This window comes from Camponotus floridanus, unplaced genomic scaffold (assembly GCF_003227725.1).
Source record: "Camponotus floridanus strain SB8 unplaced genomic scaffold, Cflo_v7.5 scaffold67, whole genome shotgun sequence".
NCBI classification, from domain to species: domain Eukaryota; kingdom Metazoa; phylum Arthropoda; class Insecta; order Hymenoptera; family Formicidae; genus Camponotus; species Camponotus floridanus.
This window is the reverse complement of record NW_020229835.1, coordinates 240,772-268,746: the sequence shown is the minus strand read 5'-3', so window position 1 is coordinate 268,746 and position 27,975 is coordinate 240,772. Positions and strand designations below refer to the sequence as shown.

The following is a 27,975-nucleotide window of genomic DNA, read 5'->3' as shown; positions in this document are numbered from 1 at the left end:
ACTTGATGTAATATTTATGCGCCGATCGGCAACACGATATACACACAAGATTGTAACCTCGAGGAAACGCGTATAAAGTTTTTCCCCGTCGCACATAAAGTTTAATGCATGAAAAATTTTAAGAGAAATCTCTCATTACATAGCTTATTTCTTAGTACTCTTATCTTTATTTTACTTCCTGAATTATAATTTTTCGATGTCTCAAATAAGGTATCATGTGGGAGAAATTACTTATTCAAATCATATCATAAATATTTTATTTAAAATATATTTTTTTATTTAAAATTGTATATTTTGTAGTTTGATCTTGAATCGATGTAAAAGTCGAATGAAGAAGTTTAATATTTTTTTATTTTTGTTTCGACTGATAAATTTTCATATAATTTAAATTTAGGCCGGAGATTCTCTTTATTTAACAATATAAGTTCTAAAATAATAGTTAAAATATTTTTTGTATGAAAATATTCTTTACTTTAAATTATTTTTTAATGAATTTTAAGAGAGAATTAAAATAAAGATTGCAAGTCACTTTGACAGAATTAATGCATTAAAAAAAATTTATCTTTTAAAAAGATTTAATTGTATATAATATTTTTCAATTTTATACAAAAATAATAATTTAATTAATTAATAACAATTATAATAATTAATATTTATTATAATAAATTTACTATAATAATTTTATTATTTATTTATTAGATTTATCATATTTATAATAATAATAAAAATTATTATAAGAATAATTCATCTCATTTATTATATTTATCATAATAATAACAATTTTTTTATTAGATATTGAATCAATTTTTTATCTGATATTGAATATTTTAAGATTAATTATCTTTGCGATGATTATGTAGAGAATACATTGAATGATTATTAGTATAAATTAGTAAGTGATTACGATTTCGTAATTTGATTCTTTGTAATCCAATTTACGGTTCTCTTCGCTGTGAAAAATAATGAGATGAGGGAAAACAAATCTCGGACGAGCGCTGAAATATCTGTGAGGTCGGCTTTTCTCTCGATTCGATGCGTTATTATCCCGCATCCTCGCTTCCGAAACGCACCTATAATTCATTGGTTCCGCGGCAGGTGTTTTCGGGCCCTCTCGAACCGGGTCCTTCGCTCAGGAAAACTATTAAATCGCGATTTTATGCCCGATCAGCGCCTGATTGGTCTAGTTGAATCTAGGAACGCAGGGAAAAACGCAGTTTACACGCCTTTAATTAGATCGACCTTTATTTCCCTTGTGTCGACCTGCTCGATAACGCGAAACTAATGATATCCCTTCAGTCGTCATCTCTCGCACAAATCTAAACCACGCGCAAATCTAAACAACATACTGAGTAATTTGACGTTGATGGATGGGTCTCTCTCTCTTTCTCTTTTATTTTTCTTTGTTTTTCTCCCGATGCATCGCGCCCATTTTCGTTCATTCGAATTAATCTCATCGATAAAGACGTCGATTGTCGTGCTTTCATTCGTAAAAAACACGTGGAATATTGGACGCGAAATTATATACATCGCCCGCGGCCAAACTCGCGATCCGGTGATATTAAGACGCCCATACACGACATTGTTTCGAAATAACGCCATGTCACGAAAGCTTGTTTCGACGGCGCAGACGAAAATAATTCTGCCGTTTACGTCGTCCGATTAATCGAAATCGAAGACCGAGAACGAAAGCGCGACGTGTAATACATGTTCGTATATATCCTGCCCATTTTTGGTGGACTCATTAATCGCGTTACCGGTTTAACAACGTGCGCACGCGAGGCGACGGTCGCAAGGACTTCCGCTCCCGTTCTTCGCTTCGTGAAAACACCGCGAAGCAGGTGCGAAACTTTCAGAGATGCTTCGAAGACTGATTAGGGAATAATAAATATCGTTTGGCGGCGGACAGGTGATTCCTCTCGCGATGGGAAAAACAACTTTGCGTCCGGTCGATGCCCTTAATCGCTTAATATTAATGAAAATGTCAACTTATATCAGGATGTTTTCCAGCTAAATTGCATCGTGTTAAAGTTTTGTTGGCGTGGTTAGCGTAGATTTAATTTTTTGGTCTCAGTAAAAGGCACATTCTCTAATATTATTGTTACGAAAATAATAAATTTTGGAATTGCAATTTATTTTGGTATATTTTCAACGAAAAAGAGAATATTAAAAAATGATAAATATATAGAGAAATATAATTAATAATTAATAATTAATAAATAAAGAGGAATGTAATTAATCATTAATGTAACAATGAAAAATATTATTATAATTCATAATTTTTATAGAATTATACTCTAACTTTTTTAATGAAGATATATTTCTATTTTAAATTAATGTTATTTAAATTCTTTTTTTATGAATTATGGATGATACAATTTTATTTTATTTTATCGAAATATTTTGTTTGTTAAAATAAATAAAGATACTTTATTAAATAGTAACTTGAATGAATTAAGTAATATTTTATGGAAAATAGTTGAATAAATGAATAAAATATATTTTTCTCTAATAAAATGCGATATTATAATAAATTAAATATTATCGGAATTTAAATATTACACATATTTCTTAAAATATAACATACATATATGGGACATTTTACACGCTTGCATACTTAAATTTTTAGCTGTGTCACAATGCAATGTGACATTGTGTTGAAGCACTTGTGACTTCGTGTTGAACACGATGTAATACCTTGTCATGCATGTAACTCGATGGAAAACACCCTCATTCATGAATTATAATTTTATTTTTGTTTTTTTAAGTCGAGAAATTACTCGCATCGCGTGTGCTTGTGTTTCAAAAGTTTAGAAATGGTTTTTGATATTTTTTTTACAAATTATGAATTTAATTTTATAATTTATTTTTATGCCTTTCTCCAACTTTTTGATTACATAATTAATTTGTCACAACTTTATCTCGCGAAAAATACAATTCGACACGTGAGAAAGATAACAAAGCGCATTAATCAATCAAACAACTTCGCAATTTCTGCACGAAATATATATTATAAAACGCATTTGATAACAAGTTAACATTTAATAAAAAAAAAAAAACTTTCTTTACTAAGTCTCCATTTCTCTCACCGTGTAATAAGAAACACAGTGATTATAACGTGTCCATTTGAACTATACATTATTGCTCGCTGTCAATATCGATCAGCGGGAAAGCGTATTTTCACGCGTTATTCGTTTGATTCGCGATATAAATAAATAAATAAAAGTCGATCGGATCCGAGATTGCGCGCTTGTTACGTGGCTCGTGTGACTCGACTCGGGCTTAAAATTTCAACGATCGCAATCGCACTGAAAGTATGATTCCGCCCGTATTCGCGATGGTTACACCTGAATGCGTTTAGACTCGACATGCGTATCTCACGTGGCTTTATATATCGCCTCGATCCTCGTTAATTACAGATAGGATGGGATGTATATTTGATATAAAACCGCCTCGTTTTCCTAATGCCCGGCACGCAATTAAACGGGAAACGAGCGTGGATTTTTCTGAGTCACACATTCGCGAGTACTATAATCATCGGCGCAATCTTTGTAATTTCAAAATGATAACGTCCGTTTTATTTTTCTTCTTTTTTTTTTCGTCGCGATAATCGCGTTTGCGGCGCAAACAAATTTGCCGCGTATCTTGGGCAGAGTCGGTGATACTTATCCCCTCTTGTCAGGCGCAAAAATGACAGTGAGAGGCGACACGCGCCCTTAAATCAGGCTTCGAGCCGCGCGTGTCCCCGAGACACTCTTAAAATTTCGAATCGAGCGCAATAACGGTCTTCATCTCTTTTCATTTTTTTCCCCCTTTTTTTTTTAATCGGCGCTGCCTGTCACCGGCCGTCTCCCTCTCTCCCTCCCTCTCTCTCTCTCTCTCTTGTACTTATAAAGGCGCGCGTGGTCGACAGGTGCAGCTGCAACGCAACGCGAGGCACGCGTCCCAGCTCGCTGCAGCTGAGCTAATTACCGATGGTGCATTGACGTAACGATGCAGTTAATACGAAACTCTTCCTCCCGATCGTCGCTGTGGAATTATCGGAACGGACGCCTTCGGCCTCGCACAGCCTGCTCCCCTTTCTCAGGATCCGGCTCCGACTGAATTATACCTGGCGATATTCTCGAGCCATCATTTTTCTCTCCTTGCCGTCGGTTCGGATTTTCGTTGCCGAAAAGCCAGATACCTTGGGGCCGATTTTCAGCACTTGCAATTATTTTTAAATTATCGTTTATAAATTCGACATTATTATTCCGAAAGTAATCATAAATATTAAACGAGAAAATTTACATAAATTAAATATTTTAAAGTAAATGGAAAGAAATATTAAGTGCAATATCGATAAGCGTTTTCGTTTCCAAAGATATCGATATACAAATAAATTTTGCTTTATAAAATTATACTCTGCATTTATTCATTATTTTATCAAATATACTTTAAATATACTGGACACGAAAAATATACAAAAAAAAACATTGTCGAAAAGTCCGATATTTTAGAACTTTCAGCACTTGCAGTCATTTATAAATTAAAATATTATTTATAAAATTAATAAATTAAATTTGTTAAATTAATATTATTATTCATAAATTAATAAATTAAATAATTAAAAGTAAATGAAAAAAAATACTAAATGCAATATCAATAAATGTTTTCGTTTCCAAAGATATTAATACACAAATAAATTTTGCTTTATAAAATTATACGCTGCATTTATTCATTATTCTATCAAATATACTTTAAATATACTGGACATGAAAAATATACAAAAAAAAACCATTGTCGAAAAGCCTGATATTTTAGAACTTTTAACACTCGCAGTCATTTATAAGTTAAAATATTATTTATAAAATTTATAAATTAAATTTGTTAAATTAATATTATTCAAAAATTAATAAATTAAATATTTAAAAATAAATGAAAAGAAATATCAAGTACAATATCGATAAACGTTTTCGTTTCCAAAGATATTAATACATAAATAAATTTTGCTTTATAAAATTATACTCTGCATTTATTCATTATTCTATCAAATATACTTTAAATATACTAGACACGGAGGATGATATAAAAAAAACCATTGCCGAAAATCCTGATATTTTAGAACTTTCAGCACTCGCAGTCATTTATAAATTAAAATATTATTTATAAAATTTGTAAATTAAATTTGTTAAATTAATATTATTCAAAAATATTATTAAATTAATTAAATTAATTAAATTATTAAATTAATATTATTCAAAAAATGATACATAAATATGAGATTGAAGAAAAATCAAATATTAAAGAGTAATCATAAATATTAAATACAATATCGAGATAAACACTCTCATTCTCAGGAATATCGAATAAATTTTGCGTATAAATCTCCTCCAATATTTTTATTTGAAATACACAGGACGCAGAGGATACACAAATCGCTGTCTGACATTTTTATGTTACACTGCGATAATTAAGTATCTATTTATACGTAGTAATGGGAAAGAATCCTTTTTACTCGCGTCACCTCAATTTTCGCCGAATGAAAAGAGATTACGTTTACGAGATAATTGCCGGTGACGACCAAGTGCGTGAATTATCGGGAGGCGGTGTCTAGATTCATTGGCGGATAACGATTTATCGATAGAAAATAGAAGACTCACCCCTCTTCCTCCCGAAGGAGGGGGAGAGAAAGAGAATAATTTCGATGCATAACATCTCATTTTCGCATCAAGGTTCGATGCCGCGGCAATTGACATGCTCGCGCGCGCGCGTTTCTCATTATATTAAATTATACCGCCACGTAATGCGAGTAATCGATGGCGCTCATAACATTTAGCCATTTAATTCGGAAATGAGAAGCCGTGATTTTTGTCAGGTGTAACAGAAGTAATAGGCCGCGCGAGGAGGGCTATAATTTATAGTTAAAAATTATCTTTCTCAAACGGGTTAATGCAAGACCCTCGTCTCTGCTTTCCCTTTCTTTCTCTCTCTCTCTCTCTCTTTCTCTCTCGACTTTCGTATTGCCGTATTATCGTGCCACCTTCGACCAAGGTGGGCGGGAACGGTTGCTTGACAGATCGACTCAATTGTACGCGGTAATTCCACGTTTGCGACCGCGATGTTTCTTTTACCGCGCAGTTGTCATTGTCAAGAAATATATTATTACGCGATGCTTCTATTAGTCTATGCTTGGCCCGTAATTCGCTGCCATTAATTATCGCGAAAGCGCGCGATTAACCCTCCCCGTGCTTCGTACGCGAGGAGAAAATTATCGCGAGGGAATCTGTAAAAATTATCCTCTCTTGCACACGAGCGAGAACTGAAAATCCGTTCTTAGACGATAACTTGAGCCGCGAGCCATCAAGAAATTTGGACTCGATTCAAAATAATAATTTAAAAAATGTTACAAAATAATTAAAAAATGTTACAAATATTCTTTTTATTGAAAAAAAAATGTACGAAAGGAAATGCGACAGGAACTAGGTTTCTCTCTTTTTTCCTGGCGTGGAAAAGAAATATTCTCTTGTTAGCCTGCGATCTCATTAGCGTCCGACGTGACAAGGTTCTCGCTTTCCCTCTCTCTCTTGCTCTCTCTTGGCTTGTAGATACATTATCGAATCTGCCTTTGTACATGCGAGGTATATAGACGTCATGGATTTTGATGGATCGAGTAAATTGTGCCTGGTAGTCCCGCTTGTTTGCTTTCGCGATGGTTTATTTGTCGCGGCTGTTGTCCGTGGAAAGCTGCATAGATTATCGATTGCTTCATTTAATACTTGTTTCGCGGGAGCGCCTGTGGATGAATGCACACGTCCAGCGGGTCTTTGTCCCGATGGAATCGCGAGAAACGGATACATACACATACACACACACACACACGCAGTCCGCTCGCTCGATATCTCTTCGCTACAAACGCAACGCGACTAGCTATTATGAGCGATCTCGGGATTATAGTGCGAGAGACTCCACCAGCGGCTGTATGAATATCGAAATGGAGGGAATAACGATAGAAGGATACCTTCCCGGTCGCGGAAAGGCATCTGCTCCGCGAAATCGCGTCCTGCTGAAGTAACCTGCATCATAATTGCATTGCCATTTACCTAGTTCTTTTTTCCTCGACGTTCCTCGCGTTTACGAGACACGCGCGTGGCAGGTGCTCCTTCGAAAACACGCTACTTGTCTCGGGGATACCCTCTTTACGCAACCGCGAATCTCCTTCGCCGACTTGGCGACTAATTTCTTCTTGTTTCAAGAGATGCGTCGTCAGCTTCGGCGAATCCCCCGGCCCCGGGGAACAATAATCGTGAACGCATAATCGTCACCCGATTGGACTTCAGCCTCGGCTCGCGATCCGCAGGTGTTCCGCTCCTGGCGAAGCGTCTGCTTCGTGACTCAATGGTTAGGTAGTAGCGGCCAGGACTCCTCTCTCGATGACTATTATAGCTAGTGTACGCATCGCGATAAATCGCCTTTGATACGCATCTCAGGGCCGATCATGTGCCGAGGATTTCCCGCGAAACAAACACCTCCTTTGCGCAACGGGCGAGTCGCGAAACCCTCGAGTTTGCACTGAGAAAAAAAATCTGAATGCATTAATTAGAATTCTGCTAGATTAAACCAGTATGTCTGTTGGAAAATGGACGAACCAGAATTCTTGTAGGAATTACTAGATGAATCTGATTAATTTCTTCCTGTTAAATTTACCAAATTTTCTGATTAATAATACTAAACTCGCCAGCACCAAGTCGTCTAAAATTTTTTCCATTTAATCTCAAAAGTCTGTTTAATATTCTGAATTCCAACAAGATTATTGGATAAATTCAATCTAGATTATTGAATAAATTATTTTAAGTTCAGTTTGTTAGAAATTAAACTGCACTGAGAAAAAATCTGATTGCATTAATTAGAATTCTGGTAGATTAAACCAGTATATCTGTTGGAAAATGGACGGACCAGAATTCTTGTAGGAATTACCAGATAAATCTGATTAATTTCTTTCTGTTAAATTTACCAAATTTTCGGGTTAATAATACTAAACTCGCCAGCACCAAGTCGTCTAAAATTTTTTCCATCTAATCTCAAAAATCTGTTTAATATTCTGAATTCCAACAAGATTATTGGATAAATTCAATCCAGATTATTGAATAAATTATTTTAAATTCAGTTTGTTAGAAATTAAACTGATAAACAGTGATGCGAGAAGAGGATGCAGCTCAAACACACACAATCAGACAGCTAGCGTCCTCTTTCTGGCACTGCTCGTAAGAGAAAAAAAATATACTTTGGATTTAATGTTAATACTAGTTCTTTATATACATTTTATGGCAAGTATTGAATACGAGTTAAGTTAAGAAGCAAGCAAACAAATTAATGTAACAAGAAATTTTATAGATCCAACCAGAAAATACTAATCAAATCCTTATAGTAAAATCTATTAAATGTTCTAGTTATAAAAAATCGAGTCTTATCATGATAACTAGAAATTCTTGTTTGATTTAATCAAAATGCCTTCAATTATATACGTCTTGTTGGTATAATCAAATGATTTTTCTCAGCGTGAAGTCTGAACTTGAAGAAATAATTTAATTAAATTTTTATTCATAGTCTGCCTCCTCGTCATTATTTTGTGAGACGTTTTCCTGGCTTGAAATTTGAAAACTCGCATGGAGCAGGCGGAAATTTCGATATAAATATAATACATCAGCAATTAAAATGCATCGACGACTCCATCTTGGTCGATGCGTCCCGGCACCGAGCGCAAGGTGCACGTCGACCCCGAATACGATCGCATGAATCACGTGGAACGCGACCAAGGTATCATTACGCTGGCAATCACGGTCATTTGTCCCAGGCGTTCTAATTAAAAGTCGATCGGCCGGAGCTGAGTTATGCCGCCGAGTTCATCGCGGAGGATATACTCCTTTAAATGCGCCTTCATTTCAGAAATTAATGTATAATATATACAGGGTGTCCCAGACGTGACGAATCAGCCGTTAATGGTAGATTCCTGAGATCATTTGGAAGCGAAAATCTTAATACCAAACTGTTGAGGAAGATGTAGTTTCGGCGCTACAAAAGATTAAAGATTACCAATCGGCGCGTTACATTCTCCTGGCTCAGGAATAGCGCATCAAGGAACCCGCGATAATATCGATATCGATAGAGAGATCAATGTAAAATAAAAAATAGAATTTTGCAGTGAGCACGATTGTGTCTTCGATGCGACAGTAGTCGGGTAGTGTGAATATTTTTATGAAGTTTTCTTCAACATTAGACTGGACTGACTGCGGCCGTTAATTCTTTCGCGGGGATTTTTTTCTGGCCCTCGCAATCAACGTACGTTGAAGGTTTCTTCCTTCTTTTTTTTTACCTTCATCTCCAATCATCCAACGTAATTATTTTTTTCGACACGACCTCGTACATAAGCGACTTGGGCACGCGATCCGGTTCACCGATCGCTGCCCTGTACCTAATGCGAGCATTAAGGAGATCGCGGATACGAGATTGGCGAGGCTCGAAGATTGGAAAGTATCCCCCTAATGTTCAGGGGGGAGATTCGCCCCTCGTGTCGTCCGAGAAAACGATTTTCCGCTCGCTGGCCGCAGCTTTTCCCAGGGATCAATGGATCGGCCGATCGGCGACAAAATTCACCATTCCGCTCTTGGCCGACTTTGAAAGGGATTTGGACCAACTGCTCGTTTACGAGGGTCAAGCTCGTCGAGTTTTTCTATTAACGGAATGAAAAATACATTTCCTTTCCTCTCCCAATTTTTAAACATGTCCTCCTTAAAATAGAGAGGGCAAAAATTATAACGATTCTCCTTCTCTACTTTTTATCCTTTACTTTTGATATCTCATTTTGCCCTCAGATCTTTTTGAAAGGACCTAAATTCCTCATCGGCCCGAGTCGATAAAGGCCAAAGGGACCTTCTCCATCGAGAGGGAGAGAAAGAGCTCTCAAAGTAATATTATTTAACCGTTAAAGTCAGTCCTCGTTAGGCTCTCGCCGATAGAGGCGTGGGTCGTGTCGTCGTATATTAGTTTGGAAACGCCCCCGCGGATCGAAGGGGGTGATGGCACGCGAGATTAATAGCCGTGGGGTCAAGTACGCCGATATATATACACGCGAATTACCTTGGAAACTTACGGCTGGCGTTGCTTCTCAGCTTGTCTGGAAGCGATCGAAAACGCGAACTCGCGAGAAGGGGAAGAGGAGGAGGATTCAGCCCCATTCGATCTTTCCTCGGGACTTTTTTTAGAGAGATGTTGGATCCTGTCGACACGATTGGCGGGAAGGAAACGCACGAGAAGGATCTTTTCCACAAATTATGTCATCATTCGTGAATCCTCGTCAAACGAATTGATGACACTGAAAAAAATCGTTTGATTGTACCAACAAGATGTATATGATTGAAGGCATTTTAATCAAACAAGAATTTCTAGTTATCATGGAATAGACTCGATTTTTTATAACTAGAACGTTTAATAGATTTTACTATCAGGATTTGGTTAGTATTTTCTGATTGGATCTATAAAATTTCTTGTTACATTAATTTCTTTGCTTGCTTCTTAACTTAACTCGTATTCAATATTTGCCATGAAATGTATATAAAAAACTAGTATTAACATTAAATCCAAAGTATATTTTTTTTCTCTTACGAGCAGTAGTGCCAGAAAGAAGACGCTAGCTCTCTGATTGTGTGTGTTTGAGCTGCATCCTCTTCTCGCATCACTGTTTATCAGTTTAATTTCTAACAAACTGAATTTAAAAATAATTTATTCAATAACCTGGAATTTATCCAATAATCTTGTTGGAATTCAGAATATTAAACAGACTTTTGAGATTAGATGGAAAAAATTTTAGACGACTTGGTGCTGGCGAGTTTAGCATTATTAACCAGAAAATTTGGTAAATTTAACAGGAAGAAATTAATCAGATTCATCTGGTAATTCCTACAAGAATTCTGGTTCATTTACTTTTCAACAGACATACTGGTTGAATCTAGCAGAATTCTAATTAATGCAATCAGATTTTTTTCTCAGTGCAGTTTAATTTCTAACAAACTGAACTTAAAATAATTTATTCAATAATCTGGATTGAATTTATCCAATTATCTTGTTGGAATTCAGAATATTAAACAGACTTTTGAGATTAGATGGAACAAATTTTAGACGATTTGGTGCTGGCGGGTTTAGTATTATTAACCAGAAAATTTGGTAAATTTAACAGGAAGAAATTAATCAGATTCATCTGGTAATTCCCACAAGAATTCTTCGTCCATTTTTCAACAGACATACTGATTGAATCTACCAGAATTCTAATTAATGCAGCCAGATTTTTTTCTCAGTGGACGAATGCTATTAATAACGACTATTTTTTTCAATTGTTCTCTTGGTATTTCTTTGTGAATCCCACCAAGGTCGCAATAAAATCCACGTCGGAAAGAACCAGAATAATGTCTGTGATAAGATTGATTCTCGCGCAAACGTCTTGGAGAAATTTTTGACACATTTTTTTCTATCTCCTTCTCTGTTCTTACTGTTTTCTTTGTCATTTCTTTAGTCACTTTGCGAATTTCACGAATCATTTCTGATGATCGTAATGTTTTATTTTATCGACACGCGCGATCGGCGAGCGACGCCAACTTTTACCCATCGCTGATCTCATGCGAGAGACCCAGAGGAGAGGGAAATGAAATGAGATATGAGAACGTCGAGTGAGATGGACACGTATACGACTCATACGATTATAATAGAAAATTATTCACGCATTACTCAATCGTTCGATTAACTCGGAAAGATAATGGCACAATTGTCTTGTATTTTTTTTTTAAACGCTCCGCTCGCGAGCGACGATTTACGAGCCTGTTAATATCGCTGATTTACTTTCAACCGGCGGAAATTCGTGTGTGTGTGTGTGCGTGCGTGTGTTTATGTGTGTTGCGTGCATGAAAACAGATATCTATTAAATTTATTCGCGTTATCGACGATTCCGGACTCTTTGTGATTAATGTCGGGGTGTCCCGTGTTACGTGATCATCCTCGCGCGCGGGTGATCGTAGAAAAAAATATGTCGGCAATCGAAACACCGCGATTGATTAGTCACCGCGTATTCAAAAATTCAAAAATTCAAAAAATTGATATCTGAATTTATTTTTCGATATATTCTTTTAAATGGAATCAACGCATTATCATTGGAAAGCAGTAAATAATCACTGGCGGTCTCAGAATAAAAAGTTATCGATTCAAAATTATTAATAGTAGTTCTCTCAATCTGTGATATTCCTAAAAACATGTGTTTTATATTATTATTTTATGGCTATATATTTTATATTATATAAATTTTTATTTTTAATGTTTTTATTTTATATTATATAATAACAATTTATACATAAATTTATTCAGCAATTTATTATAGCAATATATTTTGTTAAAAATATCTATATTTTTTATCAAGAGTCTTATTTATATTTTATAAATTTATCACATTTTTAGAGTAAAAAACGTAATATGAGTATAATTCTAAGATTTTTAATTCTAATTATACTATTTTTTTAATGTGAGTGAATTAATGACTGCACTCTTTAATACTAATTATAGTGTTTTATTTAAATGTATAAAACTTTTACAAAAGAAAACAATTTAAAATAAATAGAAAAAGTTGCAAAAATCCACCTTGCAAATGTTACTGATTTATTTACATATTACAGATTTTTCAATGAAATCCTTAATAAAATCAGTTGCTTTAATTATTGACATGATTCAGTTTTAACAGAATGACTTTTTTAAATGATTACCTTTTATTTATATAAGAAATATTTTTCTACTTGAAAAAGGCATCTCTCGCAAGTATCGTCGCAATCTGCTCCTCCCCAAGAGCAGAACGCGAGATCCGGAAATGATTAGGGAGCGAACGAAAAAGATGTACGAGCGGACACGCGAGTCGCCCTAACGCGCGATTCCGGCGATTTCTCGGGAGGATCGCTGGGCACTAAATCGCCGAGCCGGCGTTTCCCTTCCGCGGGTCCGGTTCCTGGACGCGTCGGCCTGGACAAATGCCCGGATACCGATGGTGGAAGTGATGCGTCTTAGGGTCGCTCGCGCGACGCGCTACCACGCGACGTCGCATAATGTCTCCCGCGGCCCATTACGGGGGACAAAATCGAGGATCTCGCTTTATTGGAGGGCGGACGAGTCGACCGTGTCCCCCTTTTCGCGAGATTTATCGGAGGATTACGCTGGCGATCTCCTATCGCGCCAACAAAAACGATAGCGCGACACATTTTTGATCCTTGCTCTCTTTATGTATTAACTCTCCACAATTTTCTTTATTTTATTTTACAAGAAAATCTCGCGAATTCTGAAAAATCTTGATTTTAAAGAAACTCTATATATATGTTATATACAAAGGGATAAATTTAAAAATTTTCGATCCATAAATGACTAAGGGGTAAAACTACCCTTATGATATGTGGCTTTTTGCTCTTCTTGATGTATCTAAAAATTATTCAAAATCTCAAAAGATATTTTATACAAAGGAGAATTCTATAGGATATCTTTAACTAGATTAATAGAATAATTTTTTTCCAAAATTTTTGAAAGAACTTTTCCTTAATTATTTTGTCAAAATTTTATTAATACGATTAACTAGAAATATCCTTTTATTAAAACCTTTTATTAAAACCTTTGCATGAAACATTTTTTTCATATCTCGAAAGTGAGAGATATTCATATCGAGAGAAAAAGAAAGAGAGAGAGAGAGAGAGAGAGAGAGAAAGAAAGAGAGAGAGAGAGAAGCAAGCAACGATAGCGCGACACATTTTTGATCCTTGCTCTCTTTATGTATTAACTCTCCACAATTTTCTTTATTTTATTTTACAAGAAAATCTCGCGAATTCTGAAAAATCCTGATTTTAAAGAAACTCTATATATATGTTATATACAAAGGGATAAATTTAAAAATTTTCGATCCATAAATGACTAAGGGGTAAAACTACCTTTATGATATGTGGCTTTTTGTTCTTCTCGATGTATCTGAAAATCACTCAAAATCTCAAAAGATATTTTATACAAAGGAGAATTCTACAGGGTATCTTTTAACTAGATTAATAGAATAATTTTTTTCCAAAATTTTTGAAAGAACTTTTCCTTAATTATTTTGTCAAAATTTTATTGATGCGATTAACTAGAAATATCCTTTTATTAAAACCTTTGCATGAAACATTTTTTTCATATCTCGAAAGTGAGAGATATTTATATCGAGAGCAAGAAAGAAAGAGAGAGAGAGAGAGAGAAGCAAGCAAAGGAAACGTTAACGAGGCCAAAGTGACTAGCGTGTCGTGTTTTTCTTTTTTCAGCCAATTGGAAGGCACCCCGCTCTCCTCGGGATCGACGGGAACGCTTCGATGGTTTATCCTCCTACGACACAGGTGAAAACGTAATTAAGGATCCCGCTTATTAAAGCGCGTTTGCGCTCGCCGCATAAAGGGCCTACGCGAGCGAGAGGCGAAATAACCCCGGCTCCATGGGTGGCACGGTTAGCAGCCCATCCATTTTTCTGACTGCTTGTTGTTTCGCGCCGGGGGTCCCGAGCTCCTTCAATCCTCGAGCCTCCCGGATCCACCCTATAAAAACCTCTCGCTCCCGCTACATCCCGTTCCGAATCCGCGAGGGCAGCGTCCATAAAATGCCCTCCGGAAATCGCTCGCTCTCGGAAAAATTATCCTCCCATCGATTTTCTCTCTCGAATCTCTGTCCGAAATCTTTCGTTTTTATAAATCGCATATAAATTGATAGATTTCTCTTAAATGGAATCGACATCATCATCGCTGAGAGGCAATCATTGATGCTTTTAATTCAAAAATCAATTTAATATTTATTACATTAAATCAATTTAATATTTTAAAATATGTTACCGATACAAAATATGTGAGATAAATTTATATATTTTGTTAAAAAAAATCTTCTTTATTTTATAGACTTATTCCCTTCTATTTTATAGATCTTTGGAGTTTAAATTATAATATGTATATAATTTTTTGAACACTAATTTTTCGTTTCAGATACGTGAGGATTTTTCCCAAAAAATTCCAATTTAAAATAAATAGAAGAAGCTTCAAAATCTACATCTTGCAAACATGTGCGATTATTATTGCTTCTTTAGCAAATTTTTATTGCGATAATCAACGAGACATAAGTCGGAGAATAGTATGAAATTTCTTGCTGAAAATGAACCAGACACTTACTAATTATTTATGGAATATCGAGTCGGTCGATTCTTTCTTTCGCGTGACTCTTGCGGCTCCTTAAAAAGCCATCCGAGAATCAATTCAAGCGTAAAATGCCGATGTTCCGGGCGTCAGCCGGTGAATCGTCTCTATAAACGACGTGACACTTGATCTCGCGGGTACCAATCGCGGCGAGATTAGTCCTCCGAGGAGATTCCTACGATCCGAGTTCGATCCTCGGATATAACGGGCCCCCTCCCCCCTCCTCTCCCGCCACCCCAATGTCTTGGACGATACGCGCGTGATTCTTACGAGGCCTCGTGGCGAGCCAGTCACGCCGCCCTCATCAATCTTGTTCGATTATTCCGTGATGGGCGAAAAAAAAAGGCGAGCGACGCGAGGCGTGGGAGGGAGAGGGCGAGAGGGTCCGGACGAGACAAAAGGGAGGCACGAGGTGGGCCGTTATAAATGGTGAGGCGATTTGATTTCTATTAGGCGACGTATTGTTCGTTCCTCGTGAGGGAGGTAAAGAGAGGGAGGGGGAGGGCAAGGGGAGACTGCTAGCGGACCCCCGGTATTAATGAATTTGCGCTCGGACCCCCGGATCGGCGGCTCCAGAGCCCTCTTCGTCTTCGGGGCCCTCGAAGGACCTATTTGTCGCGATCGTCGCACTGAGAAAATTCATTTGATTGTACCAACAAGACGTATATGATTGAAGGCATTTTGGTTAAATCAAACAAGAATTTCTAGTTATCGTGATAAGGCTCAATTTTTTATAACTAGAAACGTTTAATAGATATTTTTTAATGTATATCGTTATATAAATTTCTGTTCATTATTTTTTTCCGAACTTTAATTAACTCGTATTCAATATTTGTCATGAAATGTATATAAAGAATTATTATTAACGTTAAATCCAAAGTATATTTTTTTCTCTTACGAGTGCCAGAAAGAGGACGCTAGCTCTCTGATTGTGTGTGTTTCAGCTGCATCCTCTTCTCGCATCACTGTTTATGAGTTTAATTTCTAACAAACTGAATTTAAAATAATTTATTCAATAACCTGGATTGAATTTATCCAATAATCTTGTTGGGATTCAGAATGTTAAACAGACTTTTGAGATTAGATGGAAAAAATTTTAGACGACTTGGTGCTGGCGAGTTTAGTATTATTAATCAGAAAATTTGGTAAATTTAACAGGGAGAAATCAGATTCACCTGATAATTCCTACAAGAATTCTGATTCGTCCATTTTCCAACAGACATACTGGTTGAATTTACCAGAATTCTAATTAATGCAATCAGATTTTTTTCTCAGTGCAGTTTAATTTCTAACAAACTGAAGTTAAAATAATTTATTCAATAACCTGGATTGAATTTATCCAATAATCTTGTTGGAATTCAGAATATTAAACAGATTTTTGAGATTAGATGGAAAAAATTTTAGACGATCTGGTGCTGGCGAGTTTAGTATTATTAGTCAGAAAATTTGGTAAATTTAACAGGAAGAAATTAATCAGATTCATCTGGCAATTCCTACAAGAATTCTGATTCGTCCATTTTCCAACAGACATACTGGTTGAATCTACCAGAATTCTAATTAATGCAATCAGATTTTTTTCTCAGTGCAGTTTAATTTCTAACAAACTGAACTTAAAATAATTTATTCAATAACCTGGATTGAATTTATCCAATAATCTTGTTGGGATTCAGAATGTTAAACAGACTTTTGAGATTAGATGGAAAAAATTTTAGACGACTTGGTGCTGGCGAGTTTAGTATTATTAATCAGAAAATTTGGTAAATTTAACAGGGAGAAATCAGATTCACCTGATAATTCCTACAAGAATTCTGATTCGTCCATTTTCCAACAGACATACTGGTTGAATTTACCAGAATTCTAATTAATGCAATCAGATTTTTTTTCAGTGCAGTTTAATTTCTAACAAACTGAAGTTAAAATAATTTATTCAATAACCTGGATTGAATTTATCCAATAATCTTGTTGGAATTCAGAATATTAAACAGATTTTTGAGATTAGATGGAAAAAATTTTAGACGACCTGGTGCTGGCGAGTTTAGTATTATTAATCAGAAAATTTGGTAAATTTAACAGGAAGAAATTAATCAGATTCACCTGGTAATTCCTACAAGAATTCTGGTTCGTCCATTTTCCAACAGACATACTGGTTGAATCTACCAGAATTCTAATTATTGCAACCAGATTTTTTTCTTAGTGCGAGGATTCCAACAATCGCTCGAATTCCTGAACAAGCGCCGTCACTTGTGCAATCGCGGAGATTAAATTCTTGCATCCAGGATTGATTAATATTCCACTACGCGGATGATTAATGCGCGATAATGACGGCGTGAAATTGTATAATTGTGTGTATATTAATTGTGCATTATACCCTGCGCGCGAAATAAATTGGCTACGCCTTTCGATGTTTCTATTCGCGGTTTCTAATAATTATTGTTTGTCCGTCGGGGTTTCCCCCGACGATTTATTTCTACGCTTCTCGCGCGCGATGGAAAGACGATCGAGTCGAGGTAATCGTTGATTAAATCGATGCACGGCCGCGATTGATCCTAATTACCAGGCGGAGATAATGAACGAATATCGGACGCGATTTCCATATAACGGCGAGTTTTTCATCGGAGGGTGAAGCCTGTCGGCGGCGAAATGTGCGATCCGAGGCAATTCTTGCCGCGCGATAATAATAACATAATTACATTAATCGTCGTTAATTAAATGGGACGCGAAATTAACGTCGAGCTCGACCGAGATAATGGCTTGAGCAAACAATTAAAATGCAAAACGATAGCGCGGCGAAATGATCGATAAAGCGCTAGCCGGATGAGGCGAGCGTTGTAACTTGGGGGCCTTGCATCATCGAGCGCGGTTCGATGAGTACGATGACTAAGAATATATATACGGGAGAGGCATTTTTGCTTCTCTCTATGGCTAAATATTACTTTCGTTTTCTCCCATTTACGTAACAATCGGCGCCGCAGCGGGCGCAACTATTCAAGGATCGTATCGGATATTTTTTTAATCAGGAGCTCGCTCCAGCTCTATGCCATTAATTTAACCTCGCGTAATCATTCATTCAATTTTACTCCTCTAGAAAATCATTAATTTTCCATTAATATTAATATCGAATTTAAATTTAACTCATGTAAAGAGCTTCGTACTTTATGCGAATAAAATTGATGTTATTTCAATTGTTGGAATCCTTACAAAGTTTCCTGCATCCTTACAATTTAAATATATGGACGCTATATATCAGTTTAGTAATTAATTTTTTTACTCTTATATGGATTTTTATTAATATTAATTATATTTTTATTATATTTTTGCAATTATTAATTATATTTATATAAAATATATATACATTTATTAATAAATAGATTAATAAATATATTATATTATGAAATAATAATAAATATAATAATAAAAATAATAAATATAATAATAAATATATAATAAATTATATAATAATATATAAATAAAATAAAAATTTGCAGCTTATCCGCATTCAAGATGGCGTGCACACGTTGCAAGCAACGCACAGGTGAGTGCACTTCCGTTTTACAGTCTCGGTGCCGCCAAAGGAAGCCGTTGGGCTCTATCAGCGCGTTGACGTTAATAGGTTTTCCATCGTTTGGCGTCTCAATAAAGCACAATACTTAGAAAGAGCAGGTGCCCTTCGCGTCCAGAGGTCTAGGTCTTCAATGAGGAAGCACGCCCACCGCTCCTTTAGGACGAACTCTTAAACGAGGTGTAAAGAACCTCGCTCATTCACGGCTCTTCTCTCTCTGCCTCTTTTTACGCGAGGGCGTTGACGGGAGGTGGACCATCGGCAAACATCTCCTCGCGAGTTTCCACGGATGATTTACATCGTGACTTTATGAGAGTCTAACTAGCGGGTATGATGCTATTGCCGTTATTGCGTTTTCGACGCCTACTCGAGAGAAACTCTTGCTGGGTCGGATTTTGAAAAAATTTGAAAGATAATAACCTTCTTTTGAACTCTTATAATTTTAATATATAATAATATATAAATTTAATATATATTATTTAATATATAATATATAAATTTAATATATAATATATAATATTTAATATATAAATTTCCATCTTAAATTTCTCAATCTTAAGTTAGATCAAGCACAAAAGAATCTTTTAAATGAGATTAAATAGGAATTAAACTGCTTATTTTGCTGACAATGAGAGATAGAGATGACGTTTAATCGGTATTAGAGATACAAAAATGTTATCTCTCTTTCTCTTTCTTTGCACATTTTTGATGCATTATAATAATTTAATAATGAATGAATGGATTATAATTTAATAACGATTGAGAGAAAATACTAGTAAAAGAACTAAATTATTAAATATATAATATTTTCTAATAAAAAACATTAATAAATTTTATATAATTGATACACTTATAATAATTCTTTTCTTTATAAAATAATATGAACACAAACAAAATATCTGGATTGTATTTTATTTGTTAAATAATGTTTAGCTGCCAATCCAAAAGACCTATCTAAAAATAATTCTCAATTAATCTAATATTTTCTAATAAAAAAATTAATAAATTTTATATAATTGATACACTTATAATATAATTCTTTTCTTTATAAAATAATATGAACACAAACAAAATATCTGGATTGTATTTTATTTTTTAAATAATGTTTTGCTGCCAATCTAAAAGACTTATCTAAAAATAATTCTCAATTAATCTAATATTTTCTAATAAAAAAATTAATAAATTTTATATAATTGATACACTTATAATATAATTCTTTTCTTTATAAAATAATATGAACACAAACAAAATATCTGGATTGTATTTTATTTGTTAAATAATGTTTAGCTGCCAATCCAAAAGACCTATCTAAAAATAATTCTCAATTAATCTAATATTTTCTAATAAAAAAATTAATAAATTTTATATAATTGATACACTTATAATATAATTCTTTTCTTTATAAAATAATATGAACACAAACAAAATATCTGGATTGTATTTTATTTTTTAAATCATGTTTAGCCAATCTAAAAGACTAATCTAAAAATAATTTTCTCATTTAATCGACTTAGATATCGACTTGGATATATTGAAAATTTAATCTCAAAGTCTATTGATAAGAAGAGTCGTAACAAATAAGATTTAAAATTGCGTCGATTAATCGCCTATTCGAAATTCTTTCATCGATCCTTGCGCATGACGTTTCTTCCTCCGTCAGCTCAGTTTCGCGATTTTATGGGAGAGTTGCGTCCCGAATAATGTCACGTGAGTCGACATTGACGCGCGGGATCTTATTTGCAAACGAGATTTCGAGGGGCCCGCTGCGGGCTCCAATTTCGAGACTGGTTGCTCTCGGGGGTCCGATAATCCGGATAGTCGCCCCCCCTGAAGAGGACTCGACACAATGGAGACCGTGAAACCTTCTTCTGGCGGATGACGCGAGAGAATACAGGAAAATAAACTCGCTGGAAGGAAGAGGAAGGGGGGATGGGAAGCGGTGCCGAATGAAACTTGCGACCGAAAAACCGATTTCCTGCATGAATTGACTCGGCGAACCTGGCAGGAGCGGGGAGGATCCTTCCTGTTTGCTCGCAGGATCTCCGCCACCTATAATTTCGCCTCCTCGACCCGCTATTCTGCTTTTCTTCTCGGCTGCTCGCGACATCGTCATCCTGTTACGTCAAACTGCTCGGAAGAGTAATCCAGTCGACGTTCCGGGTTGTTCGAAAAACCCGCCCCAAGCTTCTTTCTTCGCGCAGCCCAGATAGATAGCGTGTTATCTTCCAACTCGCGCTCTTGATTTGGTCTTCAAATATTCGACCGTGTCGGTTTTTCCGCGATGTAAAAGTTTCCGTAAAAGTTGTCGTGAATTCACCAAGACCAATTCGAAAGACACACGAGCTTGGCCGGAAGATACTCCAAAGTCCAGCCCGAGACAATCAGCGTTTGATCTCTTGGCGCAGGCGTTCACCTCTCATCTCGTCATCGTGTATACACGAGAGAGTCCCGAAGACGGGACAATGACCGCGAAGAAAACCTATTACAATCGTCGAGCGATTAGCCCGATCGTTTTTTCGGATCGGGACCGGGTGAGGAGAAGGGGCTCACGAAGGTGGAATTACGGGGAGGGCATTCACTGGCTTTATGAGGCAACAATGACTGGTCATCGACGGCTCTCCAGGCCCTCTCTTCTTCTCCTTCCGTTCGTCGATTCGATCGTCCCTCTCGCTCTCGCCCTCGGAAGGACCAGGATGATTAACACGCGCGTCTACCTTATTCGATCCCAACGTTCGACTGCCAAATGAAGTGACCCTCGCGATGCCCTCCCGCGAGATTATTATTATCTTCCGATGTTTATTACGATATCGCGTCTTATCATCTGGGGACGCTAATTGATTAATCACCGATCTAATTAGGTTAATCATCGAAACGCGAGTTTATTAACATTTCAGTCCAGGTGCCAATCGGGGAAATCGACTCGTGTGACAGTGAAATTCGTGCGCCCTCAAGATTGCAGCGTTCCTGCCTCCTGTCCCTCTCGCCCTCCGTTCTTCTCGCGGTGTCCCACGAATTAACATTTTAACACTCGAGGCGTCCCCCGCGGGCAGACCCGCCTTCGTGACTTTTTCTTCCTGTTCCTCCTGCGAAGGAGAGATCCCTCGACCGCGGCTGCCGGCAGATGGAATTAGATTAGCTCGATGATTCGGTCCTGTCATTGAAGCGATTAATCCAATCGGATACATAGGCAGAGAACAGGGATATTACCAAATGAGAATCGCATCCTTTTTGGGCCAATGATTTCTAAAAAATACAAGGATGAAATATAAATCTTAGTTCATGTATTATCAACGAAATTTCTTTTTCAAGATGTAAAATTCAGTTTTGAAAAAAGTTTTAGAAAATGTTGATTCAAATGTGGATTGCCCAAATGTACGTTGCTGTCGTTTCCCAATTTAATTCTCTATTTCCCCAACGTTGCATGATTCGGAGCTCGGACTCTCAATTGGATTAGGCGGGTTTCGAGCGGTCAGCCGGTTGATGCGATTAATACAGCCGGATGTGTATCGACGAGCCTGCTTCGATCCATCGAAAAACACGCCCAGAAGAGAAAAGAAAGAGCGAAAGAGAGAGAGAGAGAGAGAGAGAGAGAGAGAGAGAGAGAAAACCAACTGGGTGTACAGATGGAGGCGATGCCGGGGTGAGAAGTCGATCGACCGGGCGGGTCGGATCGGAAATCGGGGGAAGAGCGTCCTCGAGGCGTCGGTATCCTCCGTATCCTGCGTCTGGGATCGGCTCTCCCGGGCCTCGCGGGACGCTCATGATCAAGCCCGCAATTAAATCGGTGCGCCGAATTTTGCCGGTCAATACCGATCCCGCCAGCGAAATGTGTAATTACGCGCTTTTATAGATAATTAAACGATAAAGTCCGCCAAACTGTTGACTGCTCGCTCGAGGGAGAGAGAGGAGAGACGACGCGCAGCTTCTCTCCTCTCATTGCAATGTAATTGCGATGCAACGCGAGGTTACAGATGCACTGGGAAAAATCGTTTGATTGTACCAACAGGACGTATATGATTGAAGGCATTTTGGTTAAGGATGTATTGGAGATATATTACGATCAATGAGATCGCCGTGAATTTTTTAATTTAACACTCTTAATAACATTCTAAATCGTCATGAATTATTTGAAATTTTTTTACTTGCTCCTTTAAAAGCTATTAATTTTTGAATTTTGCGATTTTAACATAGGATCTTAATGTAAACGTTCAAGAGACAGGTAATAAATTATTCACAAACTATAAAAAAAAACAATGATAAAAATTTCATTTTCTAATATTATATTCTTCATACATGTAAAAATGTTTCCACAAAGTTTTAAAACGACTTACTTGCTCGTTTTGAAATTATTATTAAAAAATAACTGTGATTATCGGTTTCACGCAATATTGATGATAAAACGTGGCAACATTTTCTTGGAAATTAAGACCTATTTATATTAAAGAATACTTTGAAGTATTTCGTGATTTTACGTACGATTTCGTGATTTTTAAAAAATGTTTGACCAATTAGAATTCGTATTCTGTCCAACTTTAATTTTTTGATACTTTGGATTAACTTTTGAGACAGACGGCCCGTCCAATACATCCTTAAATCAAACAAGAATTTCTAGTTATCATGATAAGACTCGATTTTTTATAACTAGAATGTTTAATAGATTTTACTATAAGCATTTGGTTAGTATTTTCTGGTTGGATCTATAAAATTTTTTGTTACATTAATTTCTTTGCTTGCCACTCTTAACTTAACTCGTATTCAATATTTGCCAAAATAAAATGTATATAAAGAACTAGTATTAACATTAAATCCAAAGTATATTTTTTTTTCTTACGAGCAGTAGTGCCAGAAAGAGAACGCTAGCTCTCTTATTCTCGATTGTGTGTGTTTGAGTTGGATCCTCTTCTTGCATCACTGTTTATCAGTTTAATTTCTAACAAACTGAAGTTAAATTTAGTAAATTTAACAGGAAGAAATTAATCAGATTCACCTGATAATTCCTACAAGAATTCTGGTTCGTCCATTTTCCAACAGACATACTGGTTGAATCTACCAGAATTCTAATTAATGCAATCAAATTTTTTTCTCAGTGCAGTTTAATTTCTAACAAACTGAAGTTAAAATAATTTATTCAATAATCTGGATTGCATTTATCCAATAATCTTGTTGGAATTCAGAATATTAAATAGACTTTTGAGATTAGATGGAACAAATTTTAGACGACTTGGTGCTGGCGGGTTTAGTATTATTAACTAGAAAATTTGGTAAATTTAACAGGAAGAAATTAATCAGATTCACTTGGTAATTCCTGCAAGAATTCTGGTTCGTCCATTTTCCAACAAACATACTGATTGAATAGATACCAGGATTCTAATTAATGCAACCAGATTTTTTCTCAGTGTGGGATAACAGAGATCGTCTCTCACATATTGCGCGAAGATTTGTTCAAGTTGGCGTTTCTCCTTGATGCGATGAAGCTTCCGCAACAATTGCAAGATGCGCCGCATCACTTTGCATCGCAATCGCAGATCCTATCGGCCCTATTGCTATTGCAAATTGTTTCGGGTAATGACTATTTGGCGGGACAAGTACCGGACAAGAGGAGAAAAAAGGAAGACCGAATAGACGAGGAGGGGGAGAGCGACCTGGAGAGAAAGAGAGAGAGAGAGAGAGAGGCGAGTTGTCGCGGGGGGGAAGAAGAGGAGAGCGGGTGCATTGTTTCTGTGGGAGGATCCCATGCATAACTTAGACGGTGCCGGGCACAGGTGTAAAGGGAGAACGCGCGTGTGGGTATTATGAGACTCAGAGGATGGAGGTGGCGAGGAGGTGAAACGAGGTTGGCGGCGGCAATGAAAGAAAGAGAGAGAGAGAGAGAGAGAGAGAGAGAGAGAGAGAGAGAGAGAGAGAGAGAGGAAGATGGTGGCGGGGGATGGGGGGGTTGGAGGCTGATGCACAAAGGCGCGAGTTTCGCCAAGTAATCGTGCCCATTAATAACGCCGCTGATCCACCTCCTCCGGTCCCCTCCCCCCCTCCCCCCTTCTCGCTCCTACACTTTGGGCTCTCATGGACACTTGTATTCTCTCTCCTCGAGGAACATAACAAACCGCTCTGTGTCTTATTTGGTACGAACTTACCGGACGATGCTTTGCCGCGATCGCGCGGTAGATATGATATTACGCGAGCCGTCCTCTCTCTCTTTCTCTCTCTCTCTCTCCCTCCGATGACCGACGCTTTGCCCGGGTCCCGAGCGATTATAATTTAGCAATTGAAACACCGTTGTTCGATTTCACCGACGGGCGCGCGCGTATATTAGTGTAGCTTTGTATCTTTCTTTTCTCTCGGTTTTTTTTTTTTCTCAATAAGAGTTTCATTGCCCGTCTCGTTCTCCTTTCGAAAGGCCCTCAACGATTGCTACAACGCACTTATTCATCACTCCATTTAATTAATCCACAAGATAATTCGATTAGATTGTAAGATTGTCGAGCCCGTTATACGAAAAGTGTTGGCGAATTAGCTCGTTCTGTTGCCTTATCATTAACATATCCATCAACAATGGACGTGGTTTTCGCTTGGACCGAAGTAAGTAGGGGGAGTAAGCCTTAATTAGGGCGAGGGACTTCGTGGAAACGTCGGCGGAAATCTGAGCTAACTCGTTTCCCCTCGTAGAGATCCTCTCGGAGGAGGAGGCTCGGTGCGTGACGTCTCGAATAAAGTCGCGTGCGCCCATTAATAATCGCGGCGCCTCGATAGAAAACGGTGGAATCTAGGCTGGTCATTTGTACGGGTCGCGGTCGGTTAGGTTCAATAGCGAACGGCCGTCGCGTGCACATGCGATTCTTTTTTTTTTTCCCCGGCGATTATTACGCGGATGCGCGCATCGTATCTGCCAATCTCCCCGCGATGGGAGTGCTGATGAAACGCGGAATTTCGCAAGAGTTCCCGTCTCTTCCTCCGAGGTTGCGAGCCCTCTCGGATGTGTATTACACCTCGTAACAAATGATTACCCGAGTCGAAATTTTTCCTCCACCTCAATTTTCAATCTGATGATCTGATGATTTGTCTACCTTGAAGCAGGCAGGTCATCTGCTGCGCACAGGGGCAAAAATCTAGTTGCATTAATTAGAATTCTGATAGATTCAACCAGTATGTCTGTTGGAAAATGGACGGACCAGAATTCTTGTAGGAATTGCCAGATGAATCTGATTAATTTCTTCCTGTTAAATTTACCAAATTTTCTGATTAATAATATTAAACTCGCCAGCATCAAGTCGTCTAAAATTTTTACCATCTAATCTCAAAAGTCTGTTTAATATTCTGAATCCTAAGATTATTGGATAAATTCAATCCAGATTATTGAGTAAATTATTTTAAATTCAGTTTGTTAGAAATTAAACTGATAAACAATGCACTGAGAAAAAAATCTGGTTGCATTAATTAGAATTCTAGTAGATTCAACCAGTATGTCTGTTGGAAAATGGACGGACCAGAATTCTTGTAAGAATTGCCAGATGAATCTGATTAATTTCTTCCTGTTAAATTTACCAAATTTTCTGATTAATAATACTAAACTCGCCAGCACCAAGTCGTTTAAAATTTTTTCCATCTAATCTCAAAAATCTGTTTAATATTCTGAATCCCAACAAAATTATTAGATAAATTCAATCCAGATTATTGAGTAAATTATTTTAAATTCAGTTTGTTAGAAATTAAACTGATAAACAGTGATGCGAGAAGAGGATGCAGGTCAAACACACAATCAGAGAGCTAGCGTCCTCTTTCTGGCACTACTGCTCGTAAGAGAAAAAAAATATACTTTGGATTTAATGTTAATACTAGTTCCTTATATACATTTCATGGCAAATATTAAATACGAGTTAACAAGCAAACAAAGAAATTAATGTAACAAGAAATTTGATAGATCCAACTATAAAATACTAACCAAATCCTTATAGTAAAATCTATTAAACGTTCTAGTTATAAAAAATCTTATCATGATAACTAGAAATTCTTGTTTGATTTAATGCCTTCAATCATATATGTCTTGTTGGTACAATCAAACGATTGTACCAACAAGACATATATTTTTCTCAGTGCGAGACTACTCGAGCTATAATTTTGAAATTTTTTAAAAAACACAAAAGTCGATTCTTGCATAAATAAAATCTATTGAAACCTATTGATAACACATTGTATACAGCAAGTGATTTTGTAGGATATTGGCTCGAGGACTCGGAGGGATGACGATCCGACCCTCGATCGTGACATTCGGCGCCCAAATCCCACGATTGATTATTTATTCCGGGCCGCATTCTCCGAATCCGAGTTTCACACTCGACGTGAGATTGACCCCGCGTGCTTGACCCCCGCGGCAAGATATACAGAAGATTACCGGTCCGAGATCCCGCCGGCCAAATGACTCGCATCGTCGAGATCGTCCGTCCCGAATTCCTCGGGAAACATCGCCAAACGAATTAGAAGATTTAAAAGGACGGTTGCGGAAAAAAATGGCGGGGAAAATCCTAGAGATTATGATTCAATTAAATCCGAAAAGTGGATAAATTACTCATCTATTTGCGCGGATAGATTTCTCGCTGCATCGCACGCGATTGAATTCTTAGGAACGTCGTCATCAAGAACAGCTGTGCGCAATCTGGGCTTGCTTCCGCGCTAACTGCGTTAATAAAGTCGCTCGTGGCTCGCGTGGCATCGCGATGGAAGCTATTTGTGTCAGTTGCTGCAAGATTTCGCAAGCTTCGTCGAGAGAAAATCGCGAGAATAATTCCGGAAATTCGTTAGAATCGCTAGAATGAACAATCACACGTGCACGGTGTAGATGTTACACACACTTAGGTGTTCTTTGGAGAGCTGCTTCGTTTTCGGGACAGCCGCGAAATCCGCGGTAAACCGCAAAAGCGAGGATCTCCGAGCGCTGCCTTGACTCGAGCATCAGGACGAGCTGCTCGAAGAAAGGAAGGATCATCAGGGAGGCACCCTCGTGAAAAGAGGAGCCTCTCGAGAGAGTCGGATGGGTATCTTCGTCTCTTCTATTCCAGAGAAACGGGATTACGCGAAATCCCGGTCACTTTTATAGGAAGTATATATCCTCTTTCCAGACGCGAGGCTATCTGGAGCTGCTCCTTTCTCCTTGTCTTTCCCTCTCGCTCTTTTCAG

General features: G+C 37.2%; 1 long non-coding RNA gene across 1 annotated transcript in view; it reads left to right on the top strand.

The window, feature by feature from the left end:
• LOC105248551 overlaps positions 1 to 14,711 on the top strand; it is a 95,321-nt gene extending 80,610 nt beyond the window's left edge. The window contains exon 5 of the long non-coding RNA XR_888981.2: positions 14,337 to 14,711. This is a non-coding gene — a long non-coding RNA (uncharacterized LOC105248551). The remainder of the gene's footprint in view (positions 1 to 14,336) is intronic.
• Positions 14,712 to 27,975: the final 13,264 nt, after the last annotated feature.